Source organism: Ochotona curzoniae, unplaced genomic scaffold, assembly GCF_017591425.1.
Source record: "Ochotona curzoniae isolate NIBS_2020 unplaced genomic scaffold, NIBS_Ocur_1.0 contig_3819, whole genome shotgun sequence".
Classification (NCBI taxonomy): Eukaryota; Metazoa; Chordata; class Mammalia; order Lagomorpha; family Ochotonidae; genus Ochotona; species Ochotona curzoniae.
This window is the reverse complement of record NW_024466004.1, coordinates 10,312,632-10,325,525: the sequence shown is the minus strand read 5'-3', so window position 1 is coordinate 10,325,525 and position 12,894 is coordinate 10,312,632. Positions and strand designations below refer to the sequence as shown.

Here is a 12,894-nt window from a genome sequence, read left to right as displayed (position 1 = left end):
CTGTATTCAGATGCCACTGCTTATTTATCTCTGCCATTGCTGGTGGCTGTTCAGTGTGTCCCTGCACTTCACTAGAATGACAGTGCTGTAAATACCCTTACCTGTTGGTACATACATGCAAGAGTTAGTTTCTCCAGGCTGTAAACATGAGGAGTGCATCTCAGTCAGTCAGGGCTGCCAAAGCAAAACAGACTGTGAGGCTTAAACACCAGAAAGTTATTCTCTCATAGTTCTGAAGGCTACAAGTCCAAGAACTGAGGCGATGGCATTGCTGGTTCCTAGTGATGATCATCTTGGCTTGTAGACAACCACTTTTTCTCTGCATCTTCCTGTAATAAGGTGAAAGAGAGAGAGCAAGCTCTCTCTTCTGATGGAGGCACAATCACATCACATAATGTACTGTCCATGACCTCACCTAAATTTGATGATTTCCCAAAGACCCTATCTTCAAACACCATCCCAAGAGAAGCAGGTAGGGCTTCAACTTATGCATTTTGGAGAGACACAAGTTCAGCCCATGACAGACTGGAAACTACTGGTCTATGGCATATGCCTGCCATTGACTTCATGCTCTGGACTGACTTCCTGACTCAACCACTGACCTCTTCAGTTTTGTCTGCCTAAGAATCCTTCAGGTCCATTCAAACGTTTTCCTCTCCAAGAGTTCAAGAATTTTCTATATATCATAACTTGTTGCTTCTTCCTGCTCTCACCCTCAGACTCCAGGTCTTGAGTCTCTTCTCATCTTCCTGGTGGTGACACCAGCTGATGCACACCCACAACTCCACTTGCATGCTCACTCACCTTAAGAGAAACCACACTCCCAGGAATCTGGAACGTTTCTGGAGCAGAGCACAAAGGAGCATCTGTCTCTCAAAGGCACCCTCAGAAATAGTGGCCAAGCCTCCTTACAGTTCACCAGCATCAAGAAGCCAGGTAGTTAGGGAATCAATGGGCACTGAGAATCTTGGAGTTAGAGGACATCTCAAGAATTCTCAACCAGTCCAACTCCCATCCCAGGAGAAAACGAAGGCCCAGGGGGTTGGGATGTGGGAGAAGTGCTTTCCCAAGTACTGCCAGAAAGAGGCAGCTGTGCTGGAACCCTGGCCCTGTATCCTAGGGAAGTTGCCATCCAGGCTTGCCACATAGGTGCAGGGTAGAGAATGGATTAGGGGAGTAAAGTAGAAGTAGAGCAATGGTTGCTGAAGTTGTCCAGATTGTGGGCAGGGGTGGAAGTGGGAGGCCGAATACTGCAAGGAGCCTTTGAAAAGCTGTGTTCTTGTGAGGAGACCTAACAGGAAGCACCAGGAGTATTTCCTAAAGGATTGGATGTGAAGAATGACAGGAAGAGAAAGTTGGGATGATTCCAAGGACTTTGTCCAGTGCACAGGAGAATGGAGTTGCTGAGGGATGAAATCAAGGCACACTTCGACCAGCAAATTATACTTTACATCTACTCTGGCCTCCTGGATTTTATTTTTAACTTGGGAAATAATACAGCACAATTGATCACTTACTGAAGCATCAGAACTTACTCCTGCCAATGAGCACTGTCCCCAAAGCTCTACAGATTTCTTTCAAGCCTGCTGCCAAACTATTTTTGGAATCTCTTTCTAGGAATGGGGTTGATTTACAGACCCTACAAGAAAACAGACCTTGTCATGTCTCCCTTGGAAGGTCAAGTTAAACACTTACTTTATTCTCCAGAGCTGGCGTGACTCCCAAAAACTGGAAACCATTTTCCATGGGATGACCATCTGTCTCTCACAAGAACGTGCTCATCTCCACCTGTGCTCTGTCCATGGAAAAGCCAGCTCCCCTTCCTAGGGAGGAAGAGCATCCTTCTATAAACCAGGAATTTCAGCACCAGAAGTAGAAAGTAACCCCCTACTTCCTGTTACACAGGGTAGGGGGTGAGGTTGAGGATCCTCTGGCCACTTCTGCACTCACTTGGAAATGAAGAACCAAATAGACTATGGTACTTACCATGTGCTGCCTTTTGAGAGTAGATTATCTACATATCTCTTGTGATGTGTTTCTCTCTGGTCTCAATACCAGGCCTAGTTCTGATTCTCTCATGGTCCCAAAGTATTCAGATCTTACCAGTTCAGTGAATATAAGCTTGCTTCTACGTCTCGCTTAATTCCACAAACTGGGAAATCCTCTGGACCCAGCTTGCCCAACTGTAAAGTATTGTCAGATTGTGTCTTCTGCACAGATCGTCTTTTTGTTTTTCACTTGAGAGGCAGAAAGACAGAGCCCTTGTCTACTCATTGACTCCCCAGAGGCCCACAACATGTAGGGCTGGGCTGAGCTGAAGACAGGACCTCGGTCAAGGTTTCCTAGCTGGGTGACAGAGAATCAACCACTTGAGCCATCACCTATTGCCTGCTAAGGTATCCATTAGCTGGGAGCTAGAATCAGGAGTTGGAACCAGGACTTGATTCAGATACCCTGATACAGGAGGCAGCGAAATGCCGTGACAACTGCCCGCTCTCCAAAAGCAGTTTTGAAGAAGAAATCAGACATTTCATCCACAGCGTTTCAGATGATGTCAAGGACACTCATCAGGGAACCCTAATCCAGACTGTCACACCTGTGTGGGGCCTCAACCACCAGACCTCCTGTTCTCACCATTGGTGTTTCCTTTAAAGAACCTGCTTTCCAGTTCCAAACAATTATGTCATGTTTTCCTCCTGTTTGTCTGTTTCTCTGAAACCCCCTCTGTGTAACTTGACTACATAATTGTGAGGATTGGGATGGGGCAGGTGGTAGGGGCCTTGGCCCCTTTGGCCCCTCTGTCCTCTGACTGCCTGTACCATTCCAGAAGCAGGAACAGAACGGTCCTGGCCAGCCCACCATTCCTTACATCATCAGCCTCTTCTATGTCTTTCATGAGTGGCGTGCAGTTGCTGGTTACTGCCTGGCTCCATCTGAGTGGAATCTTTTAGAGGTTTAGGGTGGAGTTTCCAGGCAGATCAGGAGAGGTGACATCGACACAGGGATCCCCTCTTTTCTGTTAAAACCAACCACCAAGTTTTTCATTACCTTAAGAAATGGCATGTGCTAGTTCCGAAAATTTGGCAGGGTATTTTTACAGGGCTCTCTGGTTCATACCTCCAACCTGATTTACTCAAGGCTGAGGAATTTTAGTCCAAATGGTTCAGTCCAGAATGGCTTTTAGATGTGCATTCTGCCCATATTGCCATGAACAATTGTCCATCTTCTCAGTTAGACTCCAGCTTAGAGTGGATCCTATGGGCAGAGTGAGGCTCCTCTCCATCTGCCCTCCCCTCCTTCCCTAACCACACTCCTTCCAGGAAGCATCCTGCACTCTGGTTAACCAGGTCATTATCAGATGAGAAGTAGGTTTCCAAGTGCCTCACTCTGGGCCTGGTATGCAACAGGCACTTCATCAAGGTCAAATGAATCATCTCTCAATGCTGTATTTGCCCACCAAAACCATGATGCTCAGACCCCAGCAGCTAGCACTCCAGAGCTCTGGACAGGCCACTGAGGTCCCAGCCCACAGAGCCTTTCCCAGCCTGTTCAGTGCACCTCAGTCCAGCTGCCTATGGACCAGCCATGCCTGTCTTTCTTTCTGAGACTCCGGACTTTGTAAAAACTTCCAACCGCTTGATTTGACAAATGACTTTCTGAGTGGAGGGGGGCGGGGTTGACATTGAATACAGATCATAAGAGACACCAGGGCCACGCTCAGGAGATCAAATAGTTTCTTCAGCTAAGAATGTAAGCATTATCCCTATTAATATCTTTCCAACAAAGGCCAGGCTCCCCCACCCCCTCCCCTATCATCTCAGTTTATTAATGTTGTAGCCCGTTCCCCGCTCGGCAGCCCTCACCGCAGACTTTCATTCCAGCCTGATGTATACTCTCCATAGAACACACATCCTTGGCAAGTGCTTAGAAATGTAAAAAAAAAAAAAAAAAATCCTCCATCATCATAAATTGTAAAATCAAACAATTGTATACCCTCTCCTGGGAAATAAAATTCTGAAACTTTAAGAAGGGAAAAGAGAGCTCTAAGATTATTTTAATCCCATTCCAGATGCTCAACGACTCTCCCCAGACAAAACCCAAATTAAACATGAGTCCAGTTCAAAGGGGTAGTGACTGTCCAAGTGCATGCGATGGCCCTTGGCAATTAGTAGGTGCTCAGTTAAAACACACAAAGAAGCAGCCCTGGGGACTGTGCCCAGTCAAGCCCTCGCCCGACCAGACAAGCCCAGTTGTTGTAGCTGCAGTCCTCACACTGACCAGGGTGTTTCCTCCCCCTCATCAGATGAGTTGATTCATGCAGCATCACACAGCTCGCTCTAGACCTTGACTGAACGTACCCTTCAAGGTCCCTCAAAGGATGCAGTGATACACACACAAACACTGAGAAAACCCTGTTCTCACGAGAGTTTTGAGCTACTCAGAAATGTGGGAACCTCTATCAACACTACAAAAAAAAATGGCTAAGATTGAGAATGTTGGTTTTTGTTTTCTTTCTAAAAAGTGGAGTAAACGCAAATATCTCCTTTACCAACATCACCACCACCAACAGAAAGGCACTGACCTTGTAGGGTAGCTACTTCAGATCCAGAACTCAAAGGGACAAATATGCCAATGAGCGAAGCTCCGTGCTATGTAGCCAAACCAATTCTGAAATCAGTAACACAGTCATGGGACTCCCTGGATCCTGGTTTCTGCAGCTGCAAGGCTAAAAAAAAAAAAAAAAAAAAAAAGGAATTTGAGCCTCTCTACCTGTCAGGGTTGCTGGACGAATCCAAGCTGACAGCACCAGATACGACCTAGAGGACCAGAAACTAATCCATATTAACTGCCAGCAACAGGAGAGAGGACGTGAGAACTGAGGAAAGATGGTTCTGGATGCTCAGCTAAAAGGAGTGTCTCTGAGAAAAAAATGGTAGCAGTAATCGAAGCAAGAATGACCAGGTTCAGACTGTATTAGAGATAGCATCAGGTGGACCTTTGTAATGTCACCTGGGCCAGATTCTTGGCTGCCCTGGCTGAGAATGCCAGAGCCAACACAAGGCCACACCATTTTGTCACTTGGCTCCCGGACCCTTTCCCTTCCTGCCATGCAGGGTAGACTGACCCAGAGAATCTCCGTTAGGGCACAGGGATGCGCTATTCAGATGTTGGCACAGTCCGAAAGCCTTCAGAGGAACCACTCTGCTCTCAGAGGCCCCTTGAGGGGCAAAGGTGCTTCATTACAGCTTTCTGTGGGCCTTTGCCTCAAATTCCACCTCATTGCTCAGGGTTTCCTCCCAACACCCTCTCTGCAGCGCCTCCAGGAGCCACAGAGAGTCCCATGCTGGGCAGCAAATGGTCCTTTGCCTCCTGTTCAGTCAGTCCCTTGTTGGTGAAGGTGGCACCCCGTGGGCAGGAAGAACAACCTACAGCATGAGTCTGGTGACAGTCTGGACTGGAGGCCAGTTCTGGACTGGGTGGCATTCACATCTCCTAGCAATGCCCTAAGCAGCTCACTAAACTAAATCATGCCACTTTCTTCTGCGTGCTTTGTTCATCAGCTTTTTAGCACCACATCCCACTACAAAATACTAAGCTCTCTCGAAGATTTTGCACCATTGTGCTGGCCCTGGGACAGCCCCTGCCTCAAATTCTTCTCAAACTTTAGTGCTCTAAAAAAAGGATTTGGAGACACCTCACTGCACTCTAGCCTGGGTCCCAGGGAACCTTCATGTTCTATCAAGTAATGGTGGGTACCGGAGCTGTTCTTGATGTTTTTCAAAAGCCATTTACGAAGGTGTATCAGGTGACCCCAAGCAGGCCTCCTGGCATTCAGGTGGAATGATGTCAATTCCCTTTGACCTCTCTGGCTAGCTGATACAGATCCAAGTTCTGAAGAGCAATTTGTAGTTTCAGATGTTAACAAAATTATCTTTCATAATAGCATACACAAACCTTTTTATCTGAAAATCAGTCTGGGGAGAGGAAATTGTGGAAGAGTTCCTCGGTTACAAAAAGGTGGGGAACCAGCTAACCTCCCATATTCCGTGATTGATTGGCTGATTTATGGACTGATGAGAGAGAGAGAGAGAGAGAGTGCACTCTCATTTTCTGGTTCACTCCTTAAATGCCTGGAAAGACTGGGGCTATATTGGGCCAAAGCCAGGAGCCAGGAACTCTATGCATGTACCCAGTGTAAGTGGCAGCATTCCAAGTGCTTAAGCCATGGCTAGCCAGGATGTATATGAGCAGGAGGATGCAGTCAATAGCCCGAAACCATGTATTTCAACATGGGTGGCAGGTTTCCTCACTACTAGGTTAATTGCCTGCCTCTCAACCTCACCATATTATAAGCAAGCACACAAAGTTCCAGCATTCAGATCTTTCCAAATCCACCTGGCTACTCAGGAGCACAAATGAGATGCTTATCCCAGTGATGCTGCCTTCTGCCCCAGCGGTGGCTGCTCCATCATGTCCTGGCTCCCAAGCAGCTCTCCACCCAGCCCCATTGACTGGCAAAAGACATCTAATAAGGAAACCATTGTCTTGTTGGCCAAATGATGCATGTACATCAACGGTCTTTTAGGTCTGTGCTGTACAGCAGGGCACCACTAGACACATGTTGCTATTTTCAATTTAAATTCAATAAAATGTACAATTTATCAGTCACACTGGTCACATTTCAAGTGCTAAGTAGCCATATGTGGCAGGTGAGAGTCCTTTCCGGCATGGCAGAATATTTTACTGGGCAGTCTACTTTAGACATAGAGATTTGAATAGCAAAGCCTCATTGGTCCTGTGATTCGACAGGAAGTGGCCTGGTCGTACGTTCTGTGCATCACCAAGGATCAGGAGCCAGATCCTTTCTGGCTCTCGTTCACCAGGGTCAGTTGGAGTTCTAGACAACCCCACCCTCGGGGAAAGTGGCTCTGAGGGACACACAGGGAGAGAATTCAAAGGACCGCTTCTTCCTGAGCAGTCTTCCAAGCGCTATGGTATCAATGACCAGAGCTGCTCTCAAGACTCAATGAGCGACTACTTCTAAGTGACCCTATCATAGCAGAAAAAGCATGGCAGTGGGGGCCAGGAGAAGGGGCAGGGCACAAGAGCCCCAGAGCTGTGTGCCTTTAGCATGGACTACTGTACCTCTGGCCCTCAAATCACACCTCTCCAAGGGAAAACAGCCCAGACTCCCCAAATCAAAGGACCCTGTGCTGTTCCTGCCAACATTTCCAGCATCATTCTTTGGATATGTGTCTAATCTTTTGGGGGTTGTGCACCTTTAGAGAATTTTCATCTTAATCAATGCAGTTGTGGAGGCAACAATGGGAAGCCGCCTTAGCAAACTTGAGTGTGCATTTCAATGTCCAAAAGAAGTCCCAGAAGATTCTCCAAAGGCAGCAGCGGGCGGCGGGAGCGTTGTCTTCTCTGCAAAGTCCAGTAGAGGGGGATATTGCACAGAGACGCGGTCCCAGCAGGCCTGGCCTTGCTTGTCATCCTGAGTGCTGGAGCACAGAGCGGAGGAAACATCTTGTTCGTCCTCGCAAGACCCCAGATATGCCCTCCGTTTACCAGGACTCAATGAGTCACAGCTGAAAGGTTCTGGGCAGACATGAGAAGTCCCCCCGCCCCCCCATGCTCTTTCTGTGCATTTAACTCTAATGAATTTTCCCTTTCCACTTCCAAATTACAAGACGGGAGCTATTTTCTCAGGTGCCTTATTTAGCAGCTGTCAAAAGCTGGAATCTGGCAAGATCAACAACTGTTGAACAGCTCAAAATTCACTAATGTCCTAGATGGGTTTTCCCCTCTTCTACACTCCCCCTCCCTTCCCAGAGCTAATGTTCAGTGGCCACCATGGTGGCCCGAGACCCTACCCGTGTTTCTCATACCATGAAGGAACATTCTAAAGGAAATAAAAATGCATTTCCCATTTACTTGCCTAGCTGTCTCATATTCCATCTCACCCAGACCATGGGACTCTTACATCCCCCACTCCCAACCCCACCCAGGGGCAGGATGATTGGCAGCTAGCATCCACAGTCTCATAAGAATGAGACTCAGACTCCCATCCTCAGCACAGCAACTAAGACCAAAAGGGTCCCCAGAATTTCCAACTCCTGTGATTCCTCCCTGCAGTTCTTCCAAGGAAACCACAAGGTCAAAGATTCTGAGAAACCTCCTCACCCACTGTAAACCCCCACAGTGGGGGTGGGGCTGGGGCATCAGCAGGGCCTGTGTCCTTTGAACCTTCAAGGTGAGATTTCTTAGAAGGGATCTTATGCTTGTAGATATCCCATTGAAGGTTTAAGGACTGCATGGGGTAGGTAGGCCTGGATTGCTGTCAAATGAGGATCGCCCTGTGCCAGACTTCCTCTGAAGCCGGGATGAAATCTAGTAGGATTGAGGCCTCCCATGATCAAAGTTTTGGAAGAGGCTAAAGGTATTTTTCTTGTAAGTGAAGGTGTGTACAGCAGTCTTAAATTCAACCCCAAAAGGGGGCAGTGAGGGAATTTGGTACTCACCCCCAGGGTGTGTCTCCAAGCCGAATAGACCAAGCTGCAAGCAAACACCCTATGTAGCATATACACAAGCAGAGCTGGTGAGTGAGGGGAGCATTCAGGCATTGGGATATGACACTGGTTCAAACCAACCTCGTCACTTTCAATCTACTTGTATTCAGGCGAAACACTGAGACCACTGAACCTTCAGTTTTTTGTTTTTTTTTTTTTTAATCTCTAAAACATGGCAGTACTGACTTTAACAGATTTATTGCAGAGAATGAATGAAATCATCTACTTAAATTCACTTAGCACTGTAGCTGGCATTAGATTAAAATTCTGACGCCAGCATGACTCAAGCCTGACCCATAAAGAAATGTCACAGGAGATTTGGACATGCATTGTCCAGAATTTGCTTCATGTTCTACCCCAAAAAGCCTGTGTTTGGGGAGTTTTACATATAAAGTCACATGGCAGAGATCTAAGAGAACAAAAATCAGCTAAGTCTCAAATTCAAGGGCAACACATTCATACGGAAACATACAACCATGATCTGGTCACTTGAGTTCCGACTAAATGTGTCGATGTCATCATTCTAGACCCCATCACACTGACTTGACATTTTCTCTGATGGAATTCTTTGGGCTGCACTTGGAACATCAGAGTGAAGCTTTGGGTGTGTTTGGGGTCATGGGGTCATTAGCCCTGGTCCAGCACAGATCCGACTTCAGTTCTCATCCTCATTCTTTGGCTCCAGTTGGGGGTCAGGCATGGGAAAACAGCCTCAACCCCTGCCACTTCTGCAAGAGAGGTGCTTTGTTGTGCCATAAGTACCTTGAGTCCATGCCAATAAAGCAAGGTTTAAATGTTTAAAAATAAATGAAAAAAAAAAAGCACAATTTCCTTAATGGAGACATTCCAGCTTGCTTAGAAACTGACTATGACACATGCCTCAAGAGGTCAAGCTGTTGCCCCATTTTGATGTTGTCATCAATTTTTATGAAGCACCTATGGCATAACAGACCATGTGATTAGGCCTAAAGACTCAAGAATGAGTTGGATGCAAGCCCAGCTATCAGAGACCTCACCAGGGTGCAGGAGAGATCAACAATGCATGAGTAGGGGTTGGAGGTGCCAGGCAAGGTAAGCCCCAAGCACTGTGCTGCCAGAGTCACAAGCCAAGGTAATTGTCAAGGCTACTTGGTGGTTACTAGGTCAAGTTTTGAGATGGGAGAATTGGCATGCCCCAGAGTGTCAAGGGACTCCGGGGGATCTGGAGGAGGAAGCAGGTGCAAGGAGGAGAGCCTGAGGTCAGTGGAGGCTGGGAACAAGTGCAAGGACTTCAGGGTTAAGCCAGCAATGGGCTGGGACAGTCTGATTATCTCCTTGATCCTTACACATTGAGAGCAAAGCTGTGTGCCCAGTCTCTGATGCTCCCTAATGATGTCGTGGCATTCTTGAATGATCATTTCTGATCTTGTTCTTTGAAAGTCTGGAAACATGTTCTCACACAACCCTATCCCATGGTGAGCCAGCAGCCTCTCACTGGGTCCTAGGATGGGTACAGACTAACATTATTAGTTTCATAATAACATCTTGGGGGGGAAAACCCTCACAGAATAAAACAATGAACAAAATGACCCATGCGTTGAACTTCACTCTATTTCCTAAGTCAGCAAGTCTGAATTAAATGCTGGGCAATGGAGTCTCTGGGCGGAATTGGGGCCAACTCACCCCACACTTACTTAGGATTTGCAAGGCGCCAAAAAACCTGCCCTTGGTGGCAGCATTCCAATAAGTTCTTCCGATTTTGAGGGAAGCTGGTAGGGGTTTAGGTTATTACTTGTTTTTCTTTTCTTTTTTAGCAGAGGAAACCCTCTTTCCAATTAAATTTTATATACTTCCTGTATGTTCATGACAGCAAATTCTAATACAGTAGTTGTAAGTTACTGTACACTGGATGTTTTGACAGCAGCCCTGCAAGGTGCAGACAGTGACCCGTCATGTTTTATAAGGCACAGAGAAGTTACATGACCTGCCCAACCTCACAGGTGGTAGAGCTCAAGTTCCGGCCTCAGCAATCGGGCCTCAGAACCCACCTCTCACTGGCTACCACTGTGTGTGTAGCCCCATGATAGGAGGTGTAGAAAGGCCGATTGGCCTTTGTTGAAGCCAGATGGAGAACAGGGGTTCAAGATCTACAGGAGACTCTCAAGCACATCCGTGGACATGTAGGACTCCTCCAAACAGAGTTCTGGAGCCACTGGGTTGAGACATTGTCTACCAAAGATCACTTTAAGAATAGACTTCCTGGGAAGGAGTGACAACGTAGTGAACTAGTGGGCACTTATTCACAGATACCAGTTCTAGGAGCAGGTATTTAGCCCCACAGCCATCATGCCTGCATCCTGCTTCACAGTGCCTGATTTTAATTCCCACCTCTGGTTGCTAACTATGGCTTCCCTGCAGCAAAGGCCCTTGCAGCCAGCAGTAATGGCTCACACCATTGGTTTCTCATCACCCACATGGCAGTCGTGGATGGTGGGTCGTGCAGCTCTCACTTTAACATGTATTTAGAGAGTTACCCAGCAGATGGGCGTTCTCTGTGCCTCTGCCTTCCCAACTTAAAAAACGTAACAGTAAAGACATTTTGAACCATTATTAAGAGAATGGGATTTAGCTCACGAAGGTAGTGACTGAGAAGATCCCAGCTACAAGTCAGGGACACCACTTCCGGATTCACATGGAGGTGGGGGCTGGACTTTGGGGTCAATGTGGGAGGGAATGAGAGCAATGGTGCTTCCAGACAAAGCTGGGTTCTGACCTCCCAGGAAGCACGAGAAATCAGGTCTCAATGTATGGACCTCAAGACCAGCCGTGTGCTGGGTTGGAGCACTGAACAACAGGGTTATTCCTTCAGAAAGGCATAGCGTGACTGGGGTCAAGGGGTGGATAAAGAGAAGAAGTCTGTCGTGAGACTGCCAGGGCTCCTCGTGAGGTGACAATCAGCGTTCTGGTTTCTATATTGATAAAAATGTTTGCGATTTTTCATAACTACAGAGCAAACAGAAGGCTGACTCATATCTCACAATTTGCCGGGAGAACTTGCTGTCTGACCACGCTTCTTGCAACCACACATTTCTCGGGGGCAAGAGGACATCAGCACAGAAAACTTGGCTCATGGGACATGTTTTCCTAGGGATAGTAGGACATCCATTGCACCATCCCATGTCCACACTCATTCCCAGAAGCCGGTGATTTATGTGCACACAGCTCCCGGCAAACCTCAGAACATGACAAGTTTTGACATATCCACATGTGGATTTTACTGTCTGATTTTTAATCATCCCTGAACCACATCTCCATTCTCTGCAACTTCATGAGATGACTTACTTGAGGTTCATGATTTTTTCACAAAATGATTTTTAAATTAGAAGGGTAGGAGTTTGAACGGAAATCTTTCAGATAACGTAATTCAGAGCTGCTGAGGCATGTAATGAGATCCTGGCACTTTAGGGGAACAATTAAAACATCACGTGAAATGAAAACTAGGAGTTTTGCCCGCCGGTTGTCAATTGAGGAATCAAGTGAAGAAATGTGTAATCTCTAGTGAAATAGGCACAGGGATTGGCCAAAGCTGTGTCACCAGTAGGTAATCCATAGTTTCATAAAAGAGATCATCAATTGTGAATGAGTATGTCCCTATATATAAACATACAAGCTTGCAGTCTCTATAAGTTGAAATATAGGACGCCATCTTACCACACTTAGGAACCGCTTTCCTAAGGTTTTTGTGGAATCTGTTCCCTTTAAAAGGTGTGTTTGTTAACTTTGGAAGTGACTTTAAATGCCCAAAGAGTTACTCCACGTCCCTTGATTATACCTCTCATTTCTGCAGAGCCTTTCACTCAAACTCTCGCAAATCATCTACATTTTCACTTCTTAGGCACAGGTGGGCTGTTAATGCTCAAGGTAAAGGTCACGGCTTTCCCTGTCGCACACCATAGCACCGGCCCTCTCCTTCAGGTGTTCTTGGGGAATAGAAACCTGAGACTGGTTAGAGAACTAGTCATTTAAAGAACAGTCTGAAACCAGCGTTTGCTGGGCCGCCTACGTCTCTAGGCATTGATTGGCACAGACCCAGAGATCATCTTTGCTTCATTCGGTTCTTCCAAACCACCCACGCTCCCTTTTGGACACTCCTCTGAGCTCCAAAGACAGGAAATGACAGCAGTGGGATCCCACAGGCCAGGTGTGAGTCCAGCCTTTCCACCAAGAGCTAACAGCGTTAGTGCTGATGGGAATGATCAGAAATGAGTGTGTCAACAGGATTAAAGCCAAAGGGAGAACGCTGACCAGCAGACCCAGGAGCACAAGTGATACTGGAGAGACC

General features: G+C 46.9%; 1 long non-coding RNA gene across 2 annotated transcripts in view; it reads right to left on the bottom strand.

The window, feature by feature from the left end:
- Positions 1-12,894, bottom strand: part of LOC121158625 — a 39,653-nt gene that overhangs the window by 16,120 nt on the left and 10,639 nt on the right. For both annotated transcript variants that reach the window (XR_005884202.1, XR_005884203.1), the window contains exon 2: positions 102-174. This is a non-coding gene — a long non-coding RNA (uncharacterized LOC121158625). The remainder of the gene's footprint in view (positions 1-101; positions 175-12,894) is intronic.